A 26,578-nucleotide genomic window follows, 5' to 3' on the forward strand; every position below is an offset into this window, starting at 1 on the left:
CATCACACATGTGACATCATCAAGTGTTTGGAGCTATCTCTACCAGCCACTAGTACAGCTCAGGCCTTAGCTATCAGAGGGAGTGCACACAAAGAGCAGGAGATGAGGAAGAGGACAAGAGGACACAGGAGAGGTACATAGGGGGAGATTTATCAAAACCTGTCCAGAGGAAAAGTTGCTAAGTTGCCCATAGCAACCAATCAGATTGCTTCTTTCATTTTGCAGAGGCCTTGTTAAAAATGAAAGAAGCAATTTGATTGGTTGCTCTGGGCAACTCAGCAACTTTTCTTCTGGTCAGGTTTTGATAGATCGCCCCCAATAATCCTAAATATTGGTCAGAATGCATCTAGAGTTCTAGACTTGCTCTAGAAATGCTCTAGAAATGATGACTAGATCTATTGAATATAATGTGTCAAAATAATAATGTAAATTGTATTAAATCTAATTATTTAACTAGACACTTTGCTGATGTTCCCAAATGACCAAGTATATACTGTTTATTCAATTCTATTACACAAAGAGTTGGGGGGGTGGGGTGTAAGTACTGTGTGGGCATATTAAGTCTATGAAGGAGAATCATCAAAATCTGTGCAGAGAAAGAGTGGAGCAATTGCACATAGCAACCAATCAGATCGCTTCTTTCAGATTTCAGAAGCCTTTATTTTTAAATGAAAGAAGCAATCTTATTGGTTGCTACGGGCAACTGGTCAATTTTTCCTCTGCACTGGTTTTAATAAATGTGTGCCCGATACATATATGTAAAGGGGAAGAAATGTGCTGTTATTAAAAAAAATAACTTATATCCCTGTAGAGTTCTTCTCCCCCGTGGATCTGATCACCTAGTTTCCTCTCTGAGCGATAACCCTACTGTTGCCAGGCAACAGAGCACACACTCTCCCACAATCCCCCTTGCTTATAAGCACAGTGGAGACAAACCGCCATTAACTTCAGGAGACTGCAGGTGAACTGAGCATGTGTTACCCATCCATAGTGGGTCGTAACTAAGGGCAACAATTATCAAAACAATGCAGGTACATGGAGGATTAGTAATCTTATATCTCTCACTGAGATAGATAGATAGATAGATAGGCGATAGATAGATAGATAGATAGATAGATAGGCGATAGATAGATAGATAGATAGATAGATAGATAGATAGCTAGATAGGCGATAGATAGATAGATAGGACATAGATCAGTGTTTCCTGAACAGGTTGCCTCCAGCTGTTGCAAAACTACAACTCCCAGTATGCTGGGAGTTGTAGTTTTGCAACCGCTGGAGGCACCCTGGAAGGGAAACACTGAGATAGATAGGGAATAGATATAGGACATAGATCAATGTTTCCCAATCAGGGTGACTCCAGTATGCTGGAAGTTGTAGTTTTGCAACAGCTGGAGGCACCCTCTTCAGGAAACACTGATCTATCTATCTATCTATCTATCTGTCTGTCTACCTATCTATCTTTGTCAGTGTTTCCCAACCAAGGTGCCTCTAACTGTTACAAAACTACAACTCCCATCATGCCTGGACTGTCTGGGCATGCTGAGAGTAGTAGTTTTGCAAAATGTGGAAACCACAGTTTGGAGACCACTGCACAGTAGTCTCCATTCTGTGGTCCCCAAGATGTTGCAAAACTACAACTCCCGGCATGGGAGGCTACGGTAAAGATCACTCACCAAAGATGATCTTTACTATCGCCTGCAGTCTCCTCCACTGCTGCCACTCCTCTGGATTGTCCCTTGCTATCTGCCACTGCCTGCTGCCTGACGCCAGTAAGGCCCCGAACCTCCGAGACACTTTCCAAGACCCCGCCCCCCTGATCTGCCCAGACTTCCATGGGCGGGTAGAGCGTAGGGAATGACCGATATCATTTTTTAGGGCCAATACCGATAATCTGTGGAGGTTAGGGCCAATAGCCGATAATTTATACCAATGTTCCGGTATGTTATCGGCTATTGATCCCCCCCACGACACCGCTGCAGATCATTGATTTAAAGAGGGCGCTTTAAATCAATGAACTGCAGTGGCTTTTGCGGTGCCATACCCCGCTGCCGCCACCCGCTTCTATCCCCCTGCCTGTCCGGGGGTCCTCCTGAGTCCTATCACCGCCACCGCGACCACCCCCCCCCCACCGCCGCACCGCTCCACGCCACTACCACCCCACCGCACCACGACCACCCCCCACCGACCCACCGCACCGCACCCCATTGCCTCCCCCATCCCTGGTTTTATAATTACCTGTTCCCGGGGCCCGGGGTCCACTCTACATCTGGCTCCGGTGGCGTCCTCCTGAGCTGTCACTGTGCGCACTGACGGTGACATTGCGTCGCGTCACGTCACTCGTCATTGCGCACAGCGTAAAGCAGGACGCAGCAGGAGCCAGAAGTAGCATGCACCCAGGCTCCCAGGAACAGGTAATTATAAAATCGGGGATGGGGGGAGGCAATGGGGCCGGGGCGGTGCGGTGGGGGGTGCGACGCGGTGCGGCGGGTCGGTGGGGGATGCGGTCGCGGTGCGGGTGGTGCAGGGCATTATCGGATTATCGGCAAGGTAATTGCAGATACAAATAATGCCCAAAATCGTGATTATCGGCCGATAATATCGGCCAAACCGATAATCGGTCGATCCCTAGTAGAGCGGGGATTTGAACTTTATTCCCTCCCGCCCCCCTCCTGCCATTGGTCGATCAGTCCTGATTGACCAATGGTAGGTGATAGGAGGAGGTGGCACCCTGATCACCCTTATTTTCCAAGCCAACGGGTCATAAGAGACACGATTGACCTGGGAAAAACATAATACGCTGGTCAGAATTGAAACGGGAATCATGGTGATCACAGCAAGGGGTGCAGAGCAGTTTATATGGGGGACAGAAGGGGTGTAGGGGTTAATATAGAGGTGTACATGGGTGACAGAGGGATGTAGAGGGGTGACAGATGGGTGTAGAAGAGTGTGCATGGGTGACAGCGGGGTGTAGAGGAGTGTACGTGGGAAACAGATGGGTGTAGAGGGGTGTACATGGGTGACAGGAGGGCGTACATGGGTGACAGCAGGGTGTTAGGGGTGTAGTGGAGTGTACATGGGTGACAGAGGAGCATAGAGGAATGTACATGGGTAACAGAGGGGTGTAGATTGGTGTACATGGGTGACAGAATGGTGTTCATGGGTGATAGAGGGGTGTAAAGGAGTGTACATGGGAATTAGAGGGATGTAGAGGAGTGTACATGGGTGACAGGGGGTGTAGGAGGTGATAGAGGGGGTACATGGGTCACAGAGGGGTGTTGGGGTGTAGAGGAGTGTACATGAGTGACAGAGTACAGTAGAGGCATGTACATGGATAACAGAGGGGTGTACAGGAGTGTACATTAGTATTAGAGGGGTGTACATCGGTAACATAGGGGTTTAGAGAAGTGTACATGGGTAAGAGAGGGGTTAAGAGGGATGTTCATGGGTTACAGAGGGTGTAAAGGAATGTAAATAGTAGACAGAGGAGCATAGAGGAGTGTACATGGGAAACAGATGGGTGTAGAGGGGCGTACATGGGTGACAGAATGGTGTTCATGGGTGACAGAGGGGTGTACAGGAGTGTACTTGGGAGACAGGGATGTAGAGGAGTGTACATTGGTATTCGAGGGGTGTGCATCGGTGACAGAGGGGATGTAGAGGAGTGTACATGGCTGACAGTGAAGCATAGAGGAGTGTACATGGGTAACAGAGGGGTGTAGAGGAGTGTACATGGGTATTAGAGGGGTGTACATCGGTGACAGAGGGGTGTAGAGGAGTATACATGGGTAACAGAGAGGTGTAGAGGGATGTTCATGGGTTACAGAGGGTGTAGAGGAATGTACATGGGTGACAGAGGAGCATAGAGGGGTGTACATGGGAAACAGATGGGTGTAGAGGGGTGTAAAGGGGTGTACATGGGTGACAGAATGGTGTTCATGGGTGACAGAGGGGTGTACAGGAGTGTACATTGGAGACATTGGGATGTAGAGGAGTGTACATTGGTATTAGAGGGGTGTGCATCGGTGACAGAGGGGATGTAGAGGAGTGTACATGGCTGACAGTTAAGCGTAGAGGAGTGTACATGGGTAACAGAGGGGTGTAGAGGAGCGTACATTGGTATTAGAGGGGTGTACATCGGTGACAGAGGGGTTTGGAGGAGCGTACATGGGTGACAGAGGAGCATAGAGGAGTGTACATGGGTAACAGAGGGGTGTAGAGGGATGTTCATGGGTTACAGAGGGGATGTAGAGAAGTGTATATGGCTGACAGTGAAGCATAGAGGAGTGTACATGGGTAACAGATGGTGTAGAGGAGTGTACATGGGTATTAGAGGGGTGTGCATGGGTGACAGAGGGGTGTACAGGAGTGTACATGGGTGACACATGGATAACAGAGGAGCATAGAGAAGTGTACTTGAGTAACAGAGGGTTGTAGAGGGATGTTCATGGGTTACACAGGGTGTAGAGGAATGTACATGGGTGACAGAGGAGTGTAGAGGAGTGTACATGGGTAACAGAGGGGTGTAGAGGAGCGTACATGGATATTAGAGGGTTGTACACGAGTTACAGAGGGATATAGAGGAGTGTACATGGGTGACAGGGGGTGTAGGAGGTGATAGAGGGGGGTACATGGGTCACAGAGGGGTGTTGGGGTGTAGAGGAGTGTACATGGGTGACAGTACTGTAGAGCAGTGTACATGGATAACAGAGGGGTGTAGAGGAATGTACATTGGTATAAGAGGGGAGTACATCGGTGACAGAGGGGTTTGGAGGAGTGTGCATGGGTGACAGAGGAGCATAGAGGAGTGTACATGGGTATTAGAGGGGTGTACATGGGTGACAGAGGGGTGTACAGGAGTGTACATGGGGACACATGGATAACAGAGGAGCATAGATGTCAGGATTCGGCAGGCTGGAGGTGGATCCTCTGTGTCAGAGAGGGATTGGTGTGGACCGTGCCGGCGGACCGGTTCTAAGTTGCTACTGGTATTCACCAGAGCCCGCCGCAAAGCGGGATGGTCTTGCAGCGGCGGTAGCAACCAGGTCGTATCCACCGGCAACGGCTCAACCTCTCTGACTGCTGAGATAGGCGCGGTACAAGGGATTAGGCAAGAGCAAGGTCGGACGTAGCAGAAGGTCAGGGCAGGCAGCAAGGATCGTAGTCAGGGGCAATGGCAAGAGGTCTGGAACACTGGCTTGGGATACACAAGGAACGCTTTCACTGGCACAATGGCAACAAGATCCGGCCAGGAAGGGAAGGGGAAGTGAGGTTATATAGACAGGGAGCAGGTGGAAGCTAATCAGACTGATTGGGCCAGACACCAATCATTGGTGCACTGGCCCTTTAAATCTTAAAGAGCCGGCGCGCGCGCCCTAGGGAGCGAGGCCGCGCGCGCCGGGACAGCACAGACGGGGAACGAGTCAGGTAAGCGGGCCGGGATGCGAATCGCGAGCGGGCGCGTCCCGCATCGCGGATCGCATCACTGCTAGGGACATTATCGCAGCGCTCCCGGAGACCCTTTAACCGAGAAGACATCTGAGGACCCGGAGACAGGAGTAGGAGAAACAACCTTGGGAGAGAAGCGGTTAAGGATTAGTGGTTTAAGGAGAGAGACATGAAAAGCGTTAGGAATACGGAGAGAAGGGGGAAGAAGGAGTTTGTAGGAGACAGGATTGATTTGGCACTTGATTTTAAAGGGTCCAAGATAACGTGGTCCCAGTTTATAACTGGGGACACGGAAGCGGATATACTTGGCGAAGAGCCACACTTTGTCTCCAGGAACAAAGACAGGAGGAGTTCTTCTTTTTTTGTCGGCATGCTTCTTCATCCGGGATGAGGCCTGTATAAGGGATTTTTGAGTCTCTTTCCAGATGGTGGAGAAGTCCCGGGTAACCTCATCAACAGCGGGCAAACCAGAAGGCGTGGGAGTGGGGAGGGGGGGAAGAGGGTGAAGCTTGGCACGGGGCAGAGTGTTACCAGGACGGGGGCTATAAGGAGGAGACACAGCATAGTCCTGATAGGCCTTGGGGAGACCAGGTATAGGAGGAGACACTGAGGTTTGACTGACGGGACTGGGAGCAGACGTGAGGCATTTTTTGTGGCAAGAAGCACCCCAGCTCTTGATCTCCCCGGTGGTCCAGTCAAGGGTAGGAGAGTGGCGTTGGAGCCATGGCAGACCGAGGAGGACTTCAGAGGTGCAGTTGGGCAAAACACAAAGTTAAATTTTTTCGTGATGCAGTCCAATGCTCATGAGCAGGGGTTCTGTGCGGTAACGCACAGTGCAGTCCAATTTTACTCCGTTGACCGAGGAAATGTAGAGCGGCTTGGCGAGACGGGTCACAGGGATGTTGAACTTATTAACAAAAGAGGCCAAAATAAAATTTACCGCAGAACCAGAGTCCAAGAAGGCCACAGCTGAGAAGGAGGAGTTGGCAGAAGGAGAAATCCGTACGGGCACAGTGAGACGTGGAGAAGCAGACTTCAGGCCTAGAGACGCCACACCCACGTGAGCTGGGTGCGTACATGCGTTTCCCAGAAGTGGAGGACGAATAGGGCAATCCACCAAGAAATGTTTGGTACTAGCGCAGTACAGACATAAATTTTTATCTCTGCGGCCAGTCCTCTCTTCATGGGTCAGGCGAGACCGATCCACTTGCATAGCCTCCTCGGCGGGAGGCACAGGGGTAGATTGCAAAGGATACTGTGAGAGAGGTGCCCAGAGATCAAGGTATTTTCCCTGGCGGAGCTCTTGGTGTCTTTCAGAAAAACGCATGTCAATGCGGGTGGCCAAATGGATAAGTTCATGCAGGTTGGCAGGAATTTCTCGTGCGGCCAGCACATCTTTGATGTTACTGGATAGGCCTTTTTTAAAGGTCGCGCAGAGGGCCTCGTTGTTCCAAGATAATTCAGAGGCGAGGGTACGAAATTGGATGGCGTATTCGCCTACAGAAGAATTTCCCTGAACCAGGTTCAGCAAGGCAGTTTCGGCAGAAGAAGCTTGGGCTGGTTCCTTGAAGACACTGCGAACCTCAGCGAAGAAGGACTGTACAGTGGCGGTGACAGGATCATCGCGGTCCCAGAGCGGTGTGGCCCATGACAGGGCCTTCCCAGACAGGAGACTAACCACGAAAGCCACCTTCGACCGTTCTGTAGGAAATTGGTGCGACAACATCTCCAAATGTAGGGAACATTGTTACAGGAAACCACGGCAGAGTCTAGAGTCCCCATCAAATTTTTCCGGCAGGGACAAGCAGAGGTTAGGAGCGGCCGCTCGCTGCGGAGGAGGTGCAGGAGCCGGCGGAGGAGATGGTTGCTGCTGTAGCTGTGACTGAAGTTGCTGTAGCATGGCGGTCAAGTGCGACAGCTGGTGACCTTGTTGGGCGAGCAGTCGGGATTGCTGGGCGACCACCGTGGATATGTCAGCGAGACTTGGCAGCGGCACCTCAGCGGGATCCATGGCCGGATCTACTGTCAGGATTCGGCAGGCTGGAGGTGGATCCTCTGTGTCAGAGAGGGATTGGCGTGGACCGTGCTGGCGGACCGGTTCTAAGTTGCTACTGGTATTCACCAGAGCCCGCCTCAAAGCGGGATGGTCTTGCAGCGGCAGTAGCAACCAGGTCGTATCCACCGGCAACGGCTCAACCTCTCTGACTGCTGAGATAGGCGCGGTACAAGGGATTAGGCAAGAGCAAGGTCGGACGTAGCAGAAGGTCAGGGCAGGCAGCAAGGATCGTAGTCAGGGGCAACGGCAAGAGGTCTGGAACACTGGTTTGGGATACACAAGGAACACTTTCACTGGCACAATGGCAACAAGATCCGGCCAGGAAGGGAAGGGGAAGTGAGGTTATATAGACAGGGAGCAGGTGGAAGCTAATCAGACTGATTGGGCCAGACACCAATCATTGGTGCACTGGCCCTTTAAATCTTAAAGAGCCGGCGCGCGCGCGCCCTAGGGAGCGGGGCCGCGCGCGCCGGGACAGCACAGACGGGGAACGAGTCAGGTAAGCGGGCCGGGATGCGAATCGCGAGCGGACGCGTCCCGCATCGCGGATCGCATCACGGCTAGGGACATTATCGCAGCGCTCCCGGTCAGCGGGTCTGACCGGGGCGCTGCGAACAGGAGAACGCTGCGAACGCTCCGGGGAGGAGCGGGGACCCGGAGCGCTCGGCGTAACAGTACCCCCCCCCCCCCCTTGGGTCTCCCCCTCTTTTTGGAACCTGAAAATTTGTGAATTAGGTCCTTGTCGAGAATGTTATCCTCGGGTTCCCATGACCTCTCCTCAGGGCCGCAATTCTCCCAATCTACAAGAATTTTTTTTTTACCTCTGACCGTCTTAGACGCGAGAATTCCTTTAACCGAGAAGACATCTGAGGACCCGGAGACAGAAGTAGGAGCAACAACCTTGAGAGAGAAGCGGTTAAGGATTAGCGGTTTAAGGAGAGAGACATGAAAAGCGTTAGGAATACGGAGAGAAGGGGGAAGAAGGAGTTTGTAGGAGACAGGATTGATTTGGCACTTGATTTTAAAGGGTCCAAGATAACGTGGTCCTAGTTTATAACTGGGAAAACGGAAGCGGATATACTTGGCGGAGAGCCACACTTTGTCTCCAGGAACAAAGACAGGAGGAGTTCTTCTTTTTTTGTCGGCATGCTTCTTCATCCGGGATGAGGCCTGTATGAGGGATTTTTGAGTCTCTTTCCAGATGGTGGAGAAGTCCCGGGTAACCTCATCAACAGCGGGCAAACCAGAAGGCGTGGGAGTGGGGAGGGGGGGAAGAGGGTGAAGCTTGGCACGGGGCAGAGTGTTACCAGGACGGGGGCTATGAGGAAGAGACACAGCATAGTCCTGATAGGCCTTGGGGAGACCAGGTATAGGAGGAGACACTGAGGTTTGACTGACGGGACTGGGAGCAGACGTAAGGCATTTTTTGTGGCAAGAAGCACCCCAGCTCTTGATCACCCCGGTGGTCCAGTCAAGGGTAGGAGAGTGGCGTTGGAGCCATGGCAGACCGAGGAGGACTTCAGAGGTGCAGTTGGGCAAAACAAAAAGTTAAATTTTTTCGTGATGCAGTCCAATGCTCATGATGGCAACAAGATCCGGCCAGGAAGGGAAGGGGAAGTGAGGTTATATCGACAGGGAGCAGGTGGAAGCTAATCAGACTGATTGGGCCAGACACCAATCATTGGTGAACTGGGCCTTTAAATCTTAAAGAGCCGGCGCGCGCGCGCCCTAGGGAGCGGGGCCGCGCGCACCGGGACAGCACAGACGGAGAACGAGTCTGGTAAGCGGGCCGGAATGCGAATCGCGAGCGGGCGCGTCCCGCATCGCGGATCGCATCACGGCTAGGGACATTATCGCAGCGCTCCCAGTCAGCGGGTCTGACCGGGGAGCTGCGAACAGGAGAACGCTGTGAGCGTAACAATAGAGAAGTGTACTTGAGTAACAGAGGGTTGTAGAGGGATGTTCATGGGTTACACAGGGTGTAGAGGAATGTACATGGGTGACAGAGGAGCATAGAGGACTGTACATGGGCGACAGAGGGGTGTTGAGGGATTTTCATGGGTTACAGAGGGGATGTAGAGGAGTGTACATGGCTGACAGTGAAGCGTAGAGGAGTGTACATGGGTATTAGAGGGGTGTAAATGGGTGACACACGGGTGTAGAGGAGTGTACATGGGTGACAGTGGAGCGTAGAGGAGTGTACATGGGTAACTGAGGGATGTTGAGGGATGTACATGGGTGATAAAGGGTGTAGAGGAATGTACATGGGTGGCAGAGGAGTGTAGAGGAGTGTACATGAGTGGTAGATTAGTGTACACGGGTGATAGAGGGGTGTAGAAGTGTGAACATGGGTGACAGAGTGGCATAGGGGGTGACAGAGGGGTGTACATGGGTGACAGAGGGGTGTAGGGGTGGAAGAGTGGTGTACATGGGTGACAACGGAGTGTAGAAGGGTGACAGATGGGTGCAGAAGAGTGCACATGGGTTATAGATGGGTGTAGAGGAATGTACATGGGTGACAGAGGGGTTTAGAGGAGTGTACATGGGTGACAGAGTGGTGTACATGGGTGTTGGAGGGGTGTTCATGCATGAAAGAGGGGTGTAGAAGAAAGTACATAGGTGACAGAGGGGTGAAGAAGGGTTTACATGGGTGACAGGGGGTCAAAGGGGGTGACAGCGGGGTGTAGAAGAGTGTACATAAGTCACAGTGGAGCGTAGATAAGTGTACATGGGTAACTGAGGCGTAGATTGGTGGGTGGTCAGAGGGGGGGGGTGGACCTTGGTGACAGAGGGGTGTAAGAGGTAATAGAGGCATGTACATGGGTGACAGAGGAGTGTACATGGGTGACAAAGGGGTGTGTTTGGGTGACAGAGGGGTGTAGAGGGGTTTGCATGGGTGACAAAGCAATGTAGAGGAGTGTACATGTGTGACAGGGGGTTATAGAGGGTGACAAGTAGACAAAAGTGACAAGGTGATAACAGAGGGGTGGACAGGGGTGACAAAGGGACAGAATGGTGAATACATGGTGGACATGCGTGACAAGGATGTGGTCAGAGGGGTGGACAATGGGGGGTGAACATGGGTGACGGGGTTGGAGAGGGGTGACAGAGGGGTAGATAGGTGGGAGGTCAAGGTTCACATGGATTACAGGTGGGTGGATATGGAAGACAGGGGGTGAACAGGGGTTATAGGGGGTCAGACGGTGGACAGGGGTGACAGAGAGTGGTGGACAGGGGTGACAAAGGGACAGAGGGGTGAATAGGGGGTGGACATTGGTGACAGAGGGGTAGACTGGGGGTGGTTAGAGGGTAGGGTTGAACATCGATGACAGGGGGATGGACAGGGTTGACAGAGGGGTGACCATGGTGAACATGGATGACAGGGGTGGACACGGGAGAAATGGGCGGTGGATATAGGAGACGGGGAGAAGTGAACAGGGGTGACAGGGGGGTGGACAAGGATGGAAAGGGGGATAAAATAGGGGGGACAGAGGGACAGAGGGGTAAAACATTTAATAAAATAATTCAACCACCCCTTTTAAAATTAAAAGGCATACATTCCCATTACATGATGAACTGTGATATATATTATAAAAAAATTTGATAAAACTATAAATAAATAAATATTAAAAATATACATTATATTTTAAGTTAAAATAATGAACTAGATCCTTATGTGTTCCATCTTTTTTTGTTCCTTTTTCATGTGCAGTTTCATAATCCCTGAGATAAGTAGTTCTGGCCCTAGAGTGTTATATATATTAGTGTCTGTAGCATGTATTAGGAACATGTTATCATACCTTTGTCTTTCTTTACAGGTGATTGATGCCCCGTGAGAAGGTGAACGTGACATAAACCCTCGTCAGCTGCAAAAAAGGAACCGCGAGACAGGTAATTAATATTTATATTAATTACTGATAACAATCAGGCTAGATGTACTATCTAGACCTGCAGAGATGTTATAGTCTCTCCCTTCTACATGAAGATATATGTGTTGTTAATAAGTATATTGTCTATGGACAGCTTCTTATATAACACAACCATATCTCAGGTACAGAGAGTAGGAACATTTATGATCCTTATTCTCTGTTTTATTTCATTTGTAGGAATCCCCTTTTTCAATATTTAATAGAATAGACTAAACTGACTGCAGAGTTTACAAGTTTATGTTAGACCTGTGTTTCCCAACCTTTTTCGGCTCAAGGCACCCCTTGGAAAAAAAAAATTCCACTGGGCACCCCTACCAAAGTTGATAAGCCAAAAAACAAAAGGGGAAAAGCCGCAATGCACAATATGGGGTGTAGAGGAGTGTACACGGGTGGCAGAGGGGTGTAGAGGAGTGTACATGGGTGACATAGGGGTGCAGAGGAGTGTACATGGGTGATAGAGGTGTGTAGAGGAATGTACATGGGTGGCAGAGGGGTGTAGAGGAGTGTACATGGGAGGCAGAGGGGTGTAGAGGAATGTACATGGATGAAAGGGAGGTGTAGGGGGTGATAGAGGTGTGTACATGGGTGACAGAGGGGTGTTGGGGGTTTAGAGGAGTGTACATGGGTGACAGAGAAGCATAGAGAAGTGTACATGGGTAATAGAGGGGTGTAGGAGGGTGAACATGGGTGGCAGGGGTGCGTAGAGCAGTGTACATGGGTGACAGGAGCATAGAGGAGTTTACATTGGTAACAGAGGCGTATAGAGGAGTGTACATGGGTGGCAAAGGGGTGTAGAGGAGTGTACAAGGGTGAAAGAGGGAAGGAGAGGAGTATACATGGGTTATAGCTGGGTGTACATGTGGGACAGTGGGGTGTAGAGGAGTGTACATGGGTGACAGGACGTAGGGGGTGACAGAGGGGTGTACATGGGTGACAGGGGTGTAGGGGGATGACAGATGGGTGTAGAAGAGTGTGCATAGGTGATAGCGGGGTGTAAAGAAGTGTACATGTGACAGAGGGGTGTAGAGGAGTGTACATGGGTGAGAGAGGAGTGTACATGGGTGAGAGTGGAGTGTACATGGGTGACAGGAGGGCATAAGGGGGTGACAGAGGGGTGTACATGGGTGACAGCTGGGTGTTGGGGGTGTAGTGATGTGTACATGGGTGACAGAGGAGTGCATAGGGTAGCAGAGGGGTATAGAGGGGTGTACATGGGTGACAGAAGGGTGTAGAAGAGTGTACATGGGTGACAGAGGGGTGTAGGGGGTGTTAGAGAGGTGTACAAGGGTGAGAGACAGTGTAGAGGGGTGACAGATGGATGTATAAGAGCGTACATAGGTGAGGCTGGGTTCACACCACGTTTTGTTAAATACGGCTCCCGTATACGGTTGGGAGGAGGGGGGGCGGTGCTTAATCGCGGCGCCCGCACTCAGCCGTATTCGTTTTTGCCTGCGGCCGGGAAACCGCATACGGCCGAAAACGAAGCCGAGCGGATGCTGCGGTTCACTCCGGTCGGCTCATAGACATACATTAAATACGGTTCCCAAATACGGCTGAGTGCGGGCGCCGCAATTAAGCCCGGCCCCCCCTCCTCCCAACCGTATACGGGAGCCGTATTTAACAAAACGGGGTGTGAACCCAGCCTGACAGAGGGGTGTAGAGGAGTGTACATTGGTGACAGTGGAGCATGGAGGAGTGTACATGGGTGACAGAGGAGCAAAGAGGAGTGTACATTGGTAACAGAGGAGTATAGAGGAGTGTACATGGGTAACACAGGTGTGTACATGGCTGGCAAAGAGGTGTAGAGGAGAGTACATGGGTGACAGAAGGGGTGTAGGGGCTAATATAGAGGTGTAGATGGGTGACAGAGGTGTGTAGAGGGGAGACAGATGGGTGTAGAAGAGTGTACATGGGTGACAGAGGGGTGTAGAGGAGTGTACATGGGAAACAGATGGGTGTTTAGGGGTGCACATGTGTGACAGAGGAGCGTAGAGAAGTGTACTGTCAGGATCCGGATACTGTGAGGATACTGGTGGTGGATCCTCTGTGTCAGTGGGGTGATGACGTGGGCCGTACAAGGGGAACGGAGTCTAAGGGGTTACTGGTTTTCAACAGAGCCTGCCGCAAAGCGGGATGGACTTGCAGCGGCAGGTAACCCCCAGGTCGTTCCACCCGATAGCGACTCAACCCCAACTGACGGCTGAGATAGGCGCGGTACAAGGGATTAGGCAAGAGCAAGGTCGGACGTAGCAGAAGGTCAGGGCTGGTTCCTCGAAGACACTACGAACCTCAGTGAAGAAGGACTGGACAGTGGCAGTGACAGGATCATTGCGGTCCCAGAGCGGTGTGGCCCATGACAAGGCCTTTCCAGACAGGAGACTAACCACGAAAGCCACCTTAGACCGTTCTGTGGGAAATTGGTCCGACATCATCTCCAAGTGTAGGGAACATTGAGACAGGAAACCACGGCATTGTTTAGAGTCCCCATCAAATTTGTCCGGCAGGGACAAGTGGAGGCTGGAAGCGGCCACTCACTGCGGAGGAGGTGCAGGAGCTGGCGGAGGAGATGGTTGCTGAAGCTGTGGCAGGAGTTTTTGCAGCATGACAGTCAGTTGGGACAGCTGATGTCCTTGTTGCGCTATCTGTTGAGATTGCTGGGCGACCACCGTGGTAAGGTCAGTGACAACTGGCAGCGGGACCTCAGCGGGATCCATGGCCGGATCTACTGTCAGGATCTGGATACTGAGAGGATACTGGTGGTGGATCCTCTGTGTCAGTGGGGAGATGACGTGGGCCGTACAAGGGGAACGGAGTCTAAGGGGTTACTGGTTTTCACCAGAGCCCGCCGCAAAGCGGGATGGACTTGCAGCGGCAGGTAACCCCCAGGTCGTTCCACCCGATAGCGACTCAACCCCAACTAACGGCTGAGATAGACGTGGTACAAGGGATTAAGCAAGAGCAAGGTCGGACGTAGCAGAAGGTCAGGGCAGGCAGCAAGGATCGTAGTCAGGGGCAACGGCAGAGGGTCTGGAACACTGGCTTGGGACATACAAGGAACGCTTTCACTGGCACAAGGGCAACAAGATCCGGCAATGCTGGGAAGGGGAAGTGAGTTTAAATAGAGAGGCCACAGATGTGATCACTAATTGGGCCAGGCGCCAATCAGACTGAGCCGTTGGAGGACAGGACGGGCAAGGAGACTGGGATGCGAGCCGCGAGCGGGCGCGTCCCGCTACGCGGGTCGCATCCCCGCCGGTGACATTAATGTGTAGTGTAGAGGAGTGTAAATGGGTAACACAGGTGTGTACATGGCTGGCAAAGGGGTGTAGAGGAGTGTACATTGGTGACAGAAGGGGTGTAGGGGGTAATATAGAGGTGTACATGGGGGACAGAGGGGTGTAGAGGGGTGACAGATGGGTGTAGAAGAGTGTGCATCGGTGACAGAGGGGTGTAGAGAAGTGTACATGGGAAACAGATGGTTATAGAGGGGTGTACATGGGTGACAGGAGGGCATTCATGGGTGACAGCGGGGTGTTAGGGGTGTAGTGGAGTGTACATGGGTGACAGAGGAGCATAGAGGAGTACACATGGGTGACAGAGGAGCGTAGAGGAGTGTGCATTGGTAACAGAGGAATGTAGAGGAGTGCAAATGGGTAACACAGGTGTGTAGACGGCTGGCAAAGGGGTGTAGAGGAGTATACATGGGTGACAGAAGGGGTGTAGGGGGCAATATAGAGGTGTAGATGGGTGACAGAGGTGTGTAGAGGGGAGACAGATGGGTGTAAAAGAGTGTGCATGGGTGACAGAGGGGTGTAGAGGAGTGTACATGGGAAACAGATGGGTGTCTAGGGGTGTACATGTGTGACAGAGGAGCATAGAGAAGTGTACATTGGTAACAGAGGAGTGTAGAGGAGTGTACATGGGTAACAGAGGGGTATAGAGGGGTGTAAATTGGTGACAGTGGAGTGTGGAGGAGTGTACATGGGTGACAGAGGAGCTTACAGGAGTGTACGTTGGTAACAGAGGGGTATAGAGGGGTGTACATGGGTGATAGAGGGGTGTAGAGGAGTATACAAGGGTGGCAGAGGGGTGTAGAAGAGTGTACATGAGTGGAAGGTGAGTGTACATGGGTGACAGAAGGGTGTAGAAGAGTGTACAGAGGGGTGTAGGGGGTGATAGAGAGGTGTACAATGATCATGGGAGAGAGGGTGTAGAGGGGTGACAGATGGATGTAGAAGAGCGTACATGGGTGACAGGGGTGTAGAGGAGTGTACATTGGTGACAGTGGAGCGTGGAGGAGTGTACATGGGTGACAGAGGAGTGTAGAGGAATGTACATTGGGTGACAGAGGAGTGTAAAGGAGTGTACATGGGTAACACAGGTGTGTACATGGCTGGCAAAGGGGTGTAGAGGAGTGTACATGGGTGACAAAAGGGGTGTAGGGGTAATATAGAGGTGTAGATGGGTGACAGAGGTGTGTAGAGGGGAGACAGATGGGTGTAGAAGAGTGTGCATGGGTGACAGAGGGGTGTAGAGGAGTATACATGGGAAACAGATGGGTGTTTAGGGGTGTACCTGTGTGACAGAGGAGCATAGATAAGTGTACATTGGTAACAGAGGAGTGTACATGGGTAACACAGGTGTGTACATGGCTGGCAAAGGGGTGTAGAGGAGTGTACATGGGTGACAAAGGGGTGTACGTGGGTGACAGGGGGTTGTAGAGGGTGACAAGTAGACAGAAGTGACAAGGTGATAACAGAGGGGTGGACAGGGGTGACAGTGGGGTGGATAGGTGGGAGGTCAAGGCTCACATGGATTACAGGTGGGTGGATATGGGAGACACGGGGGTGAACAGGGGTTATAGGGGGTCAGAGGGGGGACAGGGGTGAAAGAGAGGGGTGGACAGGGGTGACAAAGGGACAGAGGGGTAAATAGGGGGTGGACATTGGTGACAGAGGGGTAGACTGGGGGTGGCTAGAGGGGAGGGTTGAACATGGGTGACAGGGGGATGGACAGGGGTGACAGAGGGGTGACCAAGGTGGACATGGATGACAGGGGTGGACACGGGAGAAAGGGGCGGTGGATATGGGAGACAGGGAGAAGTGAACAGGGATGACAGGGGGGTGGACAAGGATGACAATGGGGATCAAATAGGGTTGACAGCGGGGTAAAACATTTAATAAAATAATTCAACCACCCCTTTTTAAATTAAAAGGCATACATTCCCATTGCATGATTAACTGTGATATATATTATAAAAAGTTTTGATAAAACAATAAATAAAAAAAATATACATTATATTTAGAGATGAGCGAACTTTTCAAAAATTCGATTCGGCCGATTTGCCGAATTTTCCCGAAAAGTTTGTTTAGATCCGAATTTGTTTGCGGCGAATCGATATTAAAAAAGGCTATTTCTAGCCTACATACAGCCTCTATAGGGGTATAGAACACTTTGCTGTGTCCTAAAACGCATATGGAGTGTGCTGGGGTAATGAAATAATACTGTTATTCAGAATAGCATGCAGATTACCGGCATCGCTCTTGGAATCACTGCCGCACAGAAGCACAATGACAGAGCCTGGTGGTGGCATCAGTGTCTGGAGACCATATAGTGACTGAATGACATAGCGTGGAGGTGTTGGCAGCATGAGGACACCATATAGTGGATGAATGGCACAGCGTGGAGGTGTTGGCAGCATGAGGACACCATATAGTGGATGAATGGCACAGCGTGGAGGTGTTGGCAGCATGAGGACACCATATAGTGGCTGCATGGCACAGCGTGGAGGTGTTGGCAGCATGAGGACACCATATAGTGGCTGAATGGCACAGCGTGGAGGTGTTGGCAGCAAGAGGAGACCATTTAGTGTCTGAATGGCACAGCGTGGAGTTGGCTGATGCACTAGTACACTAAACACCAGGGCTTCACAATCCCCCCCCCCCCCCCAAAAAAAAAAAAAAACAACACAATAAATGAAAATTTTGACAAAGATTTTTCATTGGTAGCACCAGCTATCCAAAAATTTGAAATTAACAGACCCAGGCCCCACCTCTGCGGCATCAGTAACCCATATATTGCCTGAAGGACACAGCCTGGAGTTGGCTGATTCACCAGTACACACCCGGGCTTCACAATCCCCTCCAAAAAACAACACAATATATGAAATTTTTGACAAAGATTTCTCATAGGTAGCACCCGCTATCCAAAAATTTGAAATTTCCAGACCCAGGCCCCACCTCTGCGGCATCAGGAAACCATATATTGCCTGAAGGACACAGCCTGGAGTTGGCTGATGCACCAGTAAACACCCAGGCTTCACAATCCCCTCCAAAAAACAACAACATTTTAGAAATGTTTTAAAGAAATACCTTTGTGTAAGAACAAGCTCATATCCAACAGTTCACAAGACTCTATAATGCCGGACAGTGGACCACCCAAAGACATTCTTCTCAAAAATAATAAACCACACAATGTTTGAAATTTTTTTACAAAAACTAATTCAATATGTGTGTAAGCGCATCTGTCTCCAAAAGATCAGATCACCAAAGGACCTTTTTCGATCAAAATGATGAAGCAGAGTTAATCCCTGTCCGTATTTTTTTTTTCATAAAAAAATCACATGCAACAAGCGTTCCGTTGTGTAACGATTAGCATTCTGGAAAATTCAATTTTATTACCGATAAAATTATCAGTAAATAAAAAAATAAAAAAAACACTACCCAAGAGTGTTTAATTACCCCATACATTGCACCAGGAGCAGTCAAGAGTAGGCCTCAGCAGTACCCAAGAGGCTTTAATAACCCCTACCTTTGCACGATCAATTGCAAGATTGAGCAATACCAGGTTTGTTATGCCCTCAGAATTCTGAGGCCGCAGGCGCGCTCCACTGAACGGATTAGCGTGTCTCTATCTTTCATCGACCGGTGCTGGTAACCCGCTAACTCCCGGAAAGGTAAGCTGCCGCGAAGCAGGTGGTCTCCCCCGGGCACGTTTGGCTCCAGAATTTCCACTACTGCCACACCACGCTGACTGCCAACTGTGCTACCGCCTTGCTGACTCAAGGGCAACCTGCAGCTCTCTTCTCCCGATGATGAACCCCCCTTCTCCTGAGATCGAGCAATAACAGGTGTGTTATGCCCTCAGATGTCCGGGGCCGCAGGCGCGCTCCACTGAACGGATAAGGGTGTGTCCATCTTTTTTGGTAGCACCCGCAATCAAAAAATTTTTTATTCCCAGACCCAGGCATCAGGAACCCATAGATTGCCTGAAAGACACAGCCTGGAGTTGGCTGATGCACGAGTACACACCCGGGCTTCATAATCCACCCCAAAAAAATGCAAAATTTTATTGAAATTGTCTGACAAAATACCTGTTTTTTAAAAACAAGCGCATATACAGCAGTTCAGAAGACTCTATAATGCAGGACGGTGGACCACCAAAAGACATTCTTCTCAAAAATAATAAACCACACAATGTTTGAAATTTGGTTTAAAAAATTATTACATGTGTGTAAGCGCATCTGTCTCCAAAAGATCAGATCACAAAAGGATTCTAATCGCCAAAAATTATTAAGCAGAGTTAATCCCTCTCCATATTTATTTATTTTTTTCATTAAAAAATCACACGCAACAAGCGTTTCGTTGTGTAATGGTTATCATTCTGCAAAATTCAATTTTATTACTGATAAAATTATCAGTAAATTTAACAATAACACTACCCAAGAGTGTTTAATTACCCCATACATTGCACCAGGAGCAGTCAGGAGTAGGCCTCAGCAGTACCCAAGAGGCTATAATAACCCCGTACCTTGCCTGATCAATTGCGAGATTGAGCAATAACAGGTGTGTTATGGCCTCAGATGTCCTGGGCCGCACTAGCGCTCCACTGAACGGATTAGCGTGAAACCAGTTCGTGATAGGGATCTGGGATTGCAATTATTTAACCTTAAAACGAGGAATTACCAGTAAGTGAGGGTCATAAGCTGGCATTGATTAAGTCCCTGCCCTTTGTACACACCGCCCGTCGCTATAAGCGATTGAATTAGTTAGTGAGTTGGTTAGTGAGGTCCTCGGATCGGCCCAGGCGGGGAAGGAGAAGGCCCTGGCAGAGCGCCGAGAATTTAACGATAATTGTTGAAATTTGCATTAAGCATGTATTTAGCTACTGCTAAGGCCCAAGGCCAGAGGCACCAGGGAGGCAAGTAGTTCCTGAAAGACACAGAATGAGTCTGGATCATGCATTTACAGTACCCAAGAGGTTTTCATAACCCCTTACATTTAAAGATCAATGATTATATTTGCATTAAGCATGTATTTAGCTACTGCTAAACTTCAAAAAATTATAGGCCCAAGGCCTGAGGCACCAGGGAGGCAAGTAGTTTGTGAAAGACACAGAATGAGTCTGGAGCAGTCATTCGCAGTACCCAAGAGGGTTTCATAACCCCTTACATTTAAAGATCAATGTTGACATTTGCATTAAGCATGTATTTAGCTACTGCTAAACTTCAAAAAATTATAGGCCCAAGGCCAGAAGCATCAGTTTTCCCCATATTAGGAGCATAGTTGTCCCCTAGATTAGGCAGCATAGATGTCACCCAGATTAGGCAGCATACATGTCCCCCAGATTAGGAGCATAGTTGTCCCCCAGATAAGGAGCATAGTTGTCCCCCAGATTAGGCAGCATAGATGTCCCCCAGATTAGGAGCATACTTGTCCCCCAGAGTAGGCAGCATAGATGTCCCCCGGATAAGGAGCATGCTTGTCCCCCAGATTTGGCAGCATAGATGTCCCCCAGATTAGGCAGCATAGATGTCACCCAGATTAGGCAGCATAGATGTCCCCCGGATAAGGAGCATGCTTGTCCCCCAGATTTGGCAGCATAGATGTCCCCCAGATTAGGCAGCATAGATGTCACCCAGATTAGGCAGCATAGATGTCACCAAGATTAGGCAGCATAGATGTCCTTCAGATTAGGCAGCATAGATGTCCCCCAGATTAGGCAGCATAGATGTCACCCAGATTAGGCAGCATAGATGTCCCCCAGATTAGGAGCATAGTTGTCCCCCAGATTAGGCAGCATAGTTGTCCCCCAATCATCGCGGGCCAGTCAGAGCCAATCAAAGGGCCATATGTGGCAAGCGGGCTGTACAATGCCCAGGCCTGCCCCAGAGGGTTTCATAACCAACCACAATAGAGAAAATTTTGTTGTAGGAGCATGGTTAATCTACTCAGATCCATCTGTCATTGGTGGCTAGAAATCCTGGCTGATCCATCCCTGATTCATCTTGACAAACGTCAGTCTCTCCACATTTTTTGTGGACAGACGAGTTCGCCTTGGGGTGACTATGGCCCCGGCCGCACTAAATACCCGCTCTGATTGCACACTACTGGCCGGGCAGGACAGCTTTTCCAGGACAAACTCCGCTAGTTGCGTCCATAAATCAAGTTTGGCTGCCCAGAAGTCCAGCGGATCTTCAACGGTTGTTGGCAGGGTCATGTCGAGGTAAGCGCCACCTGCTGGTTCAGGTCCTGCTCCATGTCCGCCTGCTGCTGATGAGTAGCTTCACTATGCGGCTGAAGGAAGCTACTCATCAGCGACTGTAGACTCAGGCTGCTGCTGATTGAGCCGATACTGCTCCTGTCACCCCTCCCCTCCCCAGCAGCCGTGGCAGTGGAAGGTGAGCGCAGAGGGCCCCCCTGAGTCAGACCTGCGAGTGGATGGACCATGTGGCCGATTAGCATCGGCCAACCGACTACGTAGAAGCTCCCTGAAGTAGGTCAGTTTGTCCTCCCTCTCAGTGGGTGTAAAAAAGGCCCCCATTCTGGCCCAGTAGCGAGGGTCTAATAAGGTGGAGATCGAGAAGTCATCGCACTGACGAATTTTTGACAATTCGGGGGTCACTACGCAAGCAACTCAGCATGCATCGTGCCATTTGTGACAGTGACTCGCTGGGACTACCTGCCTCCATCTCCACTGCATACTGCATACTGCCACAGTGTGTCTGGGTCTTCTGTCTCACCTCCCTTGTAATAACCCTCCAGCTCCTCTGGCTGCTCCTCCTCTCCTGTCCAATGACCAGAAACACCGGCCATCTAATCCACCGTAAACTGTGCTCCGCTCTGCCCCTCATCCTCCTCCTCCAGTTCATCCCCCACAGGACTCATGTAGCCTTCTGATGTAGGCGCAACGTCTCCATTGCCGTGACCAACCATGTTTTCAATCATTTTTTGGAGTAAATGTAGGAGTGGAATTACGTCGTTCATGGCGTAATTCGAGCGACTAACAAAAAACGTGGCTTCCTCAAAGGGCCTCAGCAAACGGCAGGTGTCACGTATGAGCTGCCACTTGTTCACATTGAAGTTACACAGGGGAGTACTCCTATCTGCTTGTATCATCAAAAAATCTGTGATGGCTTTTTTTTGTTTGTTTGTATAGTCTGTCCAACATATGGAGGGTGGAATTCCAACGTGTGGCAACGTCACAAATGAGACTATGTTGTGGGATACCGTTCTGACGCTGCAGCTCAAGCAAAGTGTGCTTGGCGGTGTACGAGTGGCTGAAATGCATGCACAGTTTCCTTGCCATTGTCAGGACATCTTGCAAATGGGGTGAAGACTTGATGAACTTCTTGACAACCAGATTCAACATGTGTGCAATGCAGGGCGAATGGTTCACACTTCCTTGTTGCAGCGCGGCCACAATATTCTTCCCATTGTCGGTCACCGTGGTTCCCATTTACAGATTTCGTGGAGTAAGCCATACTCGGATTTCTTCCCTAGTGAACTTTAGCAGTTCCTCCCCTGTGTGACTCCGTTCGCCAAGGCAAACCATGTGAAGGACGGCTTGACACCGCTGTGCCCTATACACGTGGTACAATGAAGGACCACAGAGATTTGGACGTGCAGTGGAGGCCGAGGACACGGGGAGGAGGAGGAGGCGCACACTGTAAAAGGACCAACTGCGAGAGCGTGGAGGAGGAAGCGGTGTGACCTGTCCAAGTTGCTGTTGTGGGCCGTAAAAGATATGTATTGTCCCTGCCTGTAGTTACAGCTCCACACGTCGGCGCTGCCGTGCACTTTTGAACACACCGACAGGCTCAAGGACTGGCCCACCTTCTCTTGTACAAACTTATGCAGGGCTGGTACTGCCTTCTTGGCAAAGAAATGACGGCTTGGGACTCTCCACCTCGGCTCGGCACAAGCCATCAATTCCCTGTAAGCTGCAGAGTCCACCAGTTGGAAAGGGAGGGACTGCAACACCAACAACTTGGACAGGAGCACATTCAACTTCTGCGCCGTTGGATGAGTGGGCGCATACTGTTGTCTCTTGGGCATGGCTTCGCCGATCGATTGTTGGCGGAATGGCTGACTACGAGCGGAAGAAGCAGGAGCGCAAGAAGGAGGGTTTGACACAATGCTCCCTTCGGCTGAGGTGGTGGAGCCTTGGCTGGATGACGGAGGGAGCGGATGGCCACTGGGTGATGCGGCAGGCTGGACCACTACATCGGAGCCACAGTTATCCCAGGCCGCTTTTTGGTGGCGAATCATGTGTTGACGCAGGGCCGTGGTGCCGAGATTGGGACCCTGGCCACGCTTCACTTTCTGCCGACAGATTTTGCATGTGACTACGCTATGGTCCTCCGGATTCTTTATGAAGAACAACCACACCGCAGAGTAGCTGATTTTCCCACCCGCAGTCCGCACTATTTCACTGCTCTTGGCGCCGTCTCCAGGAACCCCTGTTTCACTACCTCCCCGAATGGTAGCTTGCCGCGAAGCAGGTGGTCTCCCCCTGGCACGTTTGGCTCCTGAATTTCCACTACTGCCACCACCACGCTGATTGCCAACCGTGCTACCGCCTTGCTGCCTCATAGACAAAGAGCAAATCTCTTTTCCTGATGATGATGAAGCCCCGGCTTCTGCACCCGGCTCCCAATTGCGATCGGCTTCATCATCATCAAAAGATGTGTGCATGTCACTGATGTAATCCTCGTGTTCCACAACAGTGTCTGCCTCAGGACCCTGAACAATTGAAACACCGCCTCCCACGTCACTCTCCGCATCACTACTTGCCCGCCTTGTGGAGCAAGCGACGCATGTCTCCTCACATTCTTGGCTGCCCATTAGATGCTGACTATCCTCTATTACATCATCCTCACTAAATAGTGGAGCTGAACCCCAAGCATGAGATACTTCTTTGGGAGAAGGAACAGCATAGGACAAAGGCAATGGGATTACGGGGACTGCTCCCGGGCCATGCCAACTGAGGGTTGTGTCTGAGGAACCCACCGACTCTTGACTGGGGTTGTCAGATGTCGCTTGTGATGATGGGGATGAGTGTGCAAACCAATTGACGAGGAGAGATGGGTCGACGACACGACCACTGGGTGTTATCGGGAGCTCAGGCCTATTGCTGCGACTCCTGCTGCCACTCGCCCCAAGTCTGCTGCCAACTCTGCCTGACGTATGTAGGCCTCTGCCCCTTCTCTGTGCACGTCCTGGCACTTCCCTGCCTGACATACTTAGTGCATTTATGAGTGTATAGAACATCAGCAGGCGATTACTTACGGCTGTCCTTTCAAAGTATATAGGCCTAGACAGAATAACAGTTACTAAATAGTACACTCCTTTGTTGTATGTATGCCCTTTGCAATGATGAGCGCACTGGTATGCGTATCTCTACGCAAAAAAAAACACTTTTTTTTTTTAAATACACCAGCAGGTGTATACTAATGTGTGGAATAGCATTGAATCTAGCACAGAGACAGAATAACAGGTAGTAAATAGTACACTACTTGGTTCTATGTATGCCCTTTGCAATGATGAGGGTACTGTTAAGCGTATTTATACGCAGAAAAAAACTCTTTTTTTTATTGTATACACCAGCCGGTGTATACTAATGTGTGGAATAGCACTGAATTTAGCACAGAGACAGAAATACAGAAAAAAAGGTGGTATATGGTACGCTATTTGCTTGTTGCTATTTGCTATTTGCTTTCATACACCGGCAGGTGTATAACGTGTGGTATAACACTTAATTTAGCACAGAGACAGAAAAAAAGGTAGTATATGGTACGCTATTTGCTTGTATGTAGGCCCTTTGCAATGATAAGGCCACTGTTAAGCGTATTTGTATGCTGGAAAAACTTTTTTTTTTCTTTAATACACCGGCAGGTGTATAAAGTGTGGTATAACACTGAATTTAGCACAGAGACAGAAAAAAAGGGAGTATATGGTACGCTATTTGCTTGTATGTAGGCCCTTTGCAATGATAAGGCCACTGTTAAGCGTATTTGTACGCAGGAAAACCTTTTTTTTTTCTTTTATACACCAGCAGGTGAATAACGTGTGGTATAACACTTAATTTAGCACAGAGACAGAAAAAAAGGTAGTATATGGTACGCTATTTGCTTGTATGTAGGCCCTTTGCAATGATAAGGCCACTGTTAAGCGTATTTGTACGCAGGAAAACCTTTTTTTTTTCTTTCATACACTGGCAGGTGTATACCGTGTGGTATAACACTGAATTCAGCCCAGAGACAGAGTAACAGGTGAAAAATGGTAAAAGGGCACTAAAGTCCACACTAATATGACTTATTTCTGAACAGCAGCAGGACCCAACTGGGCAGCACCACAGAATTTTTTTTTTACAGGGATTAAACCCTAAATTGCACTCTGTCACACAACTGTGAGAATCAGATTTGTGGAGCAACAGAAAAAACTCAATTGGGCTGAAAAAAGAGGAGATTAGATGCTTCATACAGGTAAAACAGCTGTGAGATCAATGACGCAGGTTACTGCTATGCAGCACCTCTATGCCTGCTATATTGAGTAAGGAGAATACAAGGTTTTGCTAGAATGGTTCTCGGTCAGAACTGCAGCAACACTGTGCCCTGTATCTTTCCCTAATGCTGATGTCACCGCTACTTGTAGCGATCGGATGCTGTATAACGCCGTTGTATGCGATCAGCACACAGACGTGCAGTCACTTCCTTTCCCTATCTCGTGCATAGGAGAAATGACCAGAGGGAAGATGGCCGCCGATTATATAGGGGTGTTACATCACAGGGGTCAGTGAACACTGATAGGCTGCATCTCACATGTGATTCAGGGTCAGCCCGCCTATCTTCATTCCCGCCGCTGTTTCCCGCCCTCCCATAATCCCCTGCCCCATGTACTCACATGTGGATCCACCATCTTAGGTCTCCAATAGCCTGGAACGCTGTAAAATGTAGTTTAATGAAGCGATTTGCGCGATAGAATCGCGGCGATATTCGTATTCGTTGCGAATCGAATTTTTCATGAAAATCGTAATGAATTTGGGTTCGTCAACTTCGTTTCACTCATCTCTAATTGTATTTTAAGTTAAAAAATCATCTAGATCCCTATGTGTTCCATCTTTTTTTGTTCCTTTTCCATATGCAGTTTCATAATCCCTGAGATAAGTAGTTCTGGCCCTAGAGTGTTATATATATTAGTGTCTGTAGCATGTATTAGGAACATGTTATCATACATGTGTCTCTTTTTTACAGGTGACTGATGCCCCGTGAGAAGGTGAACGTGACGTATACACTCGTTAGCTGCAAAAAGGAACAGCGAGACAGGTAACTAATATTTATATTAATTACTGATAACAATCTGGCTAGATGTACTATCTAGACCTGCAGAGATGTTATAGTCTCTCCCTTCTACATGAAGATATATGTGTTGTTAATAAGTATATCGTCTATGGACAGCTTCTTTTATAACACAACCATATCTCAGGTACAGAGAGTAGGAACATTTATGATCCTTATTCTCTGTTTTTTTTATTTGTAGAAATCCCCTTTTTCAATATTTAATAGAATAGACTAAACTGACTGCAGAGTTTACAAGTTTATGTTAGACCAGTGTTTCCCAACCTTTTTCGGCTCAAGGCACCCCTTGGAAAAAACATTTCCACTGGGCACCCCTACCAAAGTTGACGAGCCAAAAAACAAAAGTGGAAGAGCGGCAATGCACAATATGGGGTGTAGAGGAGTGTACACTGGTGACATAGGCGGGTAGAAGAGTGTACATGGGTGATAGAGGTGTGTAGAGGAGTGTACATGGGTGGCAGAGGGGTGTAGAAGAGTGTACATGGGAGGCAGAGGGGTGTAGAGGTG

At 49.7% G+C, this 26,578-nt stretch overlaps 1 long non-coding RNA gene across 1 annotated transcript; it reads left to right on the forward strand.

The window, feature by feature from the left end:
* LOC130348984 (uncharacterized) lies at positions 1-26,040 on the forward strand. The gene is made up of 3 exons (XR_008886431.1): positions 1-133; positions 11,323-11,395; positions 25,967-26,040. It is a non-coding gene; the product is annotated as an uncharacterized LOC130348984 (long non-coding RNA).
* The last annotated feature ends 538 nt before the right edge of the window (positions 26,041-26,578 follow it).

Source organism: Hyla sarda, unplaced genomic scaffold (genome assembly GCF_029499605.1).
Source record: "Hyla sarda isolate aHylSar1 unplaced genomic scaffold, aHylSar1.hap1 scaffold_899, whole genome shotgun sequence".
NCBI lineage: Eukaryota > Metazoa > Chordata > Amphibia > Anura > Hylidae > Hyla > Hyla sarda.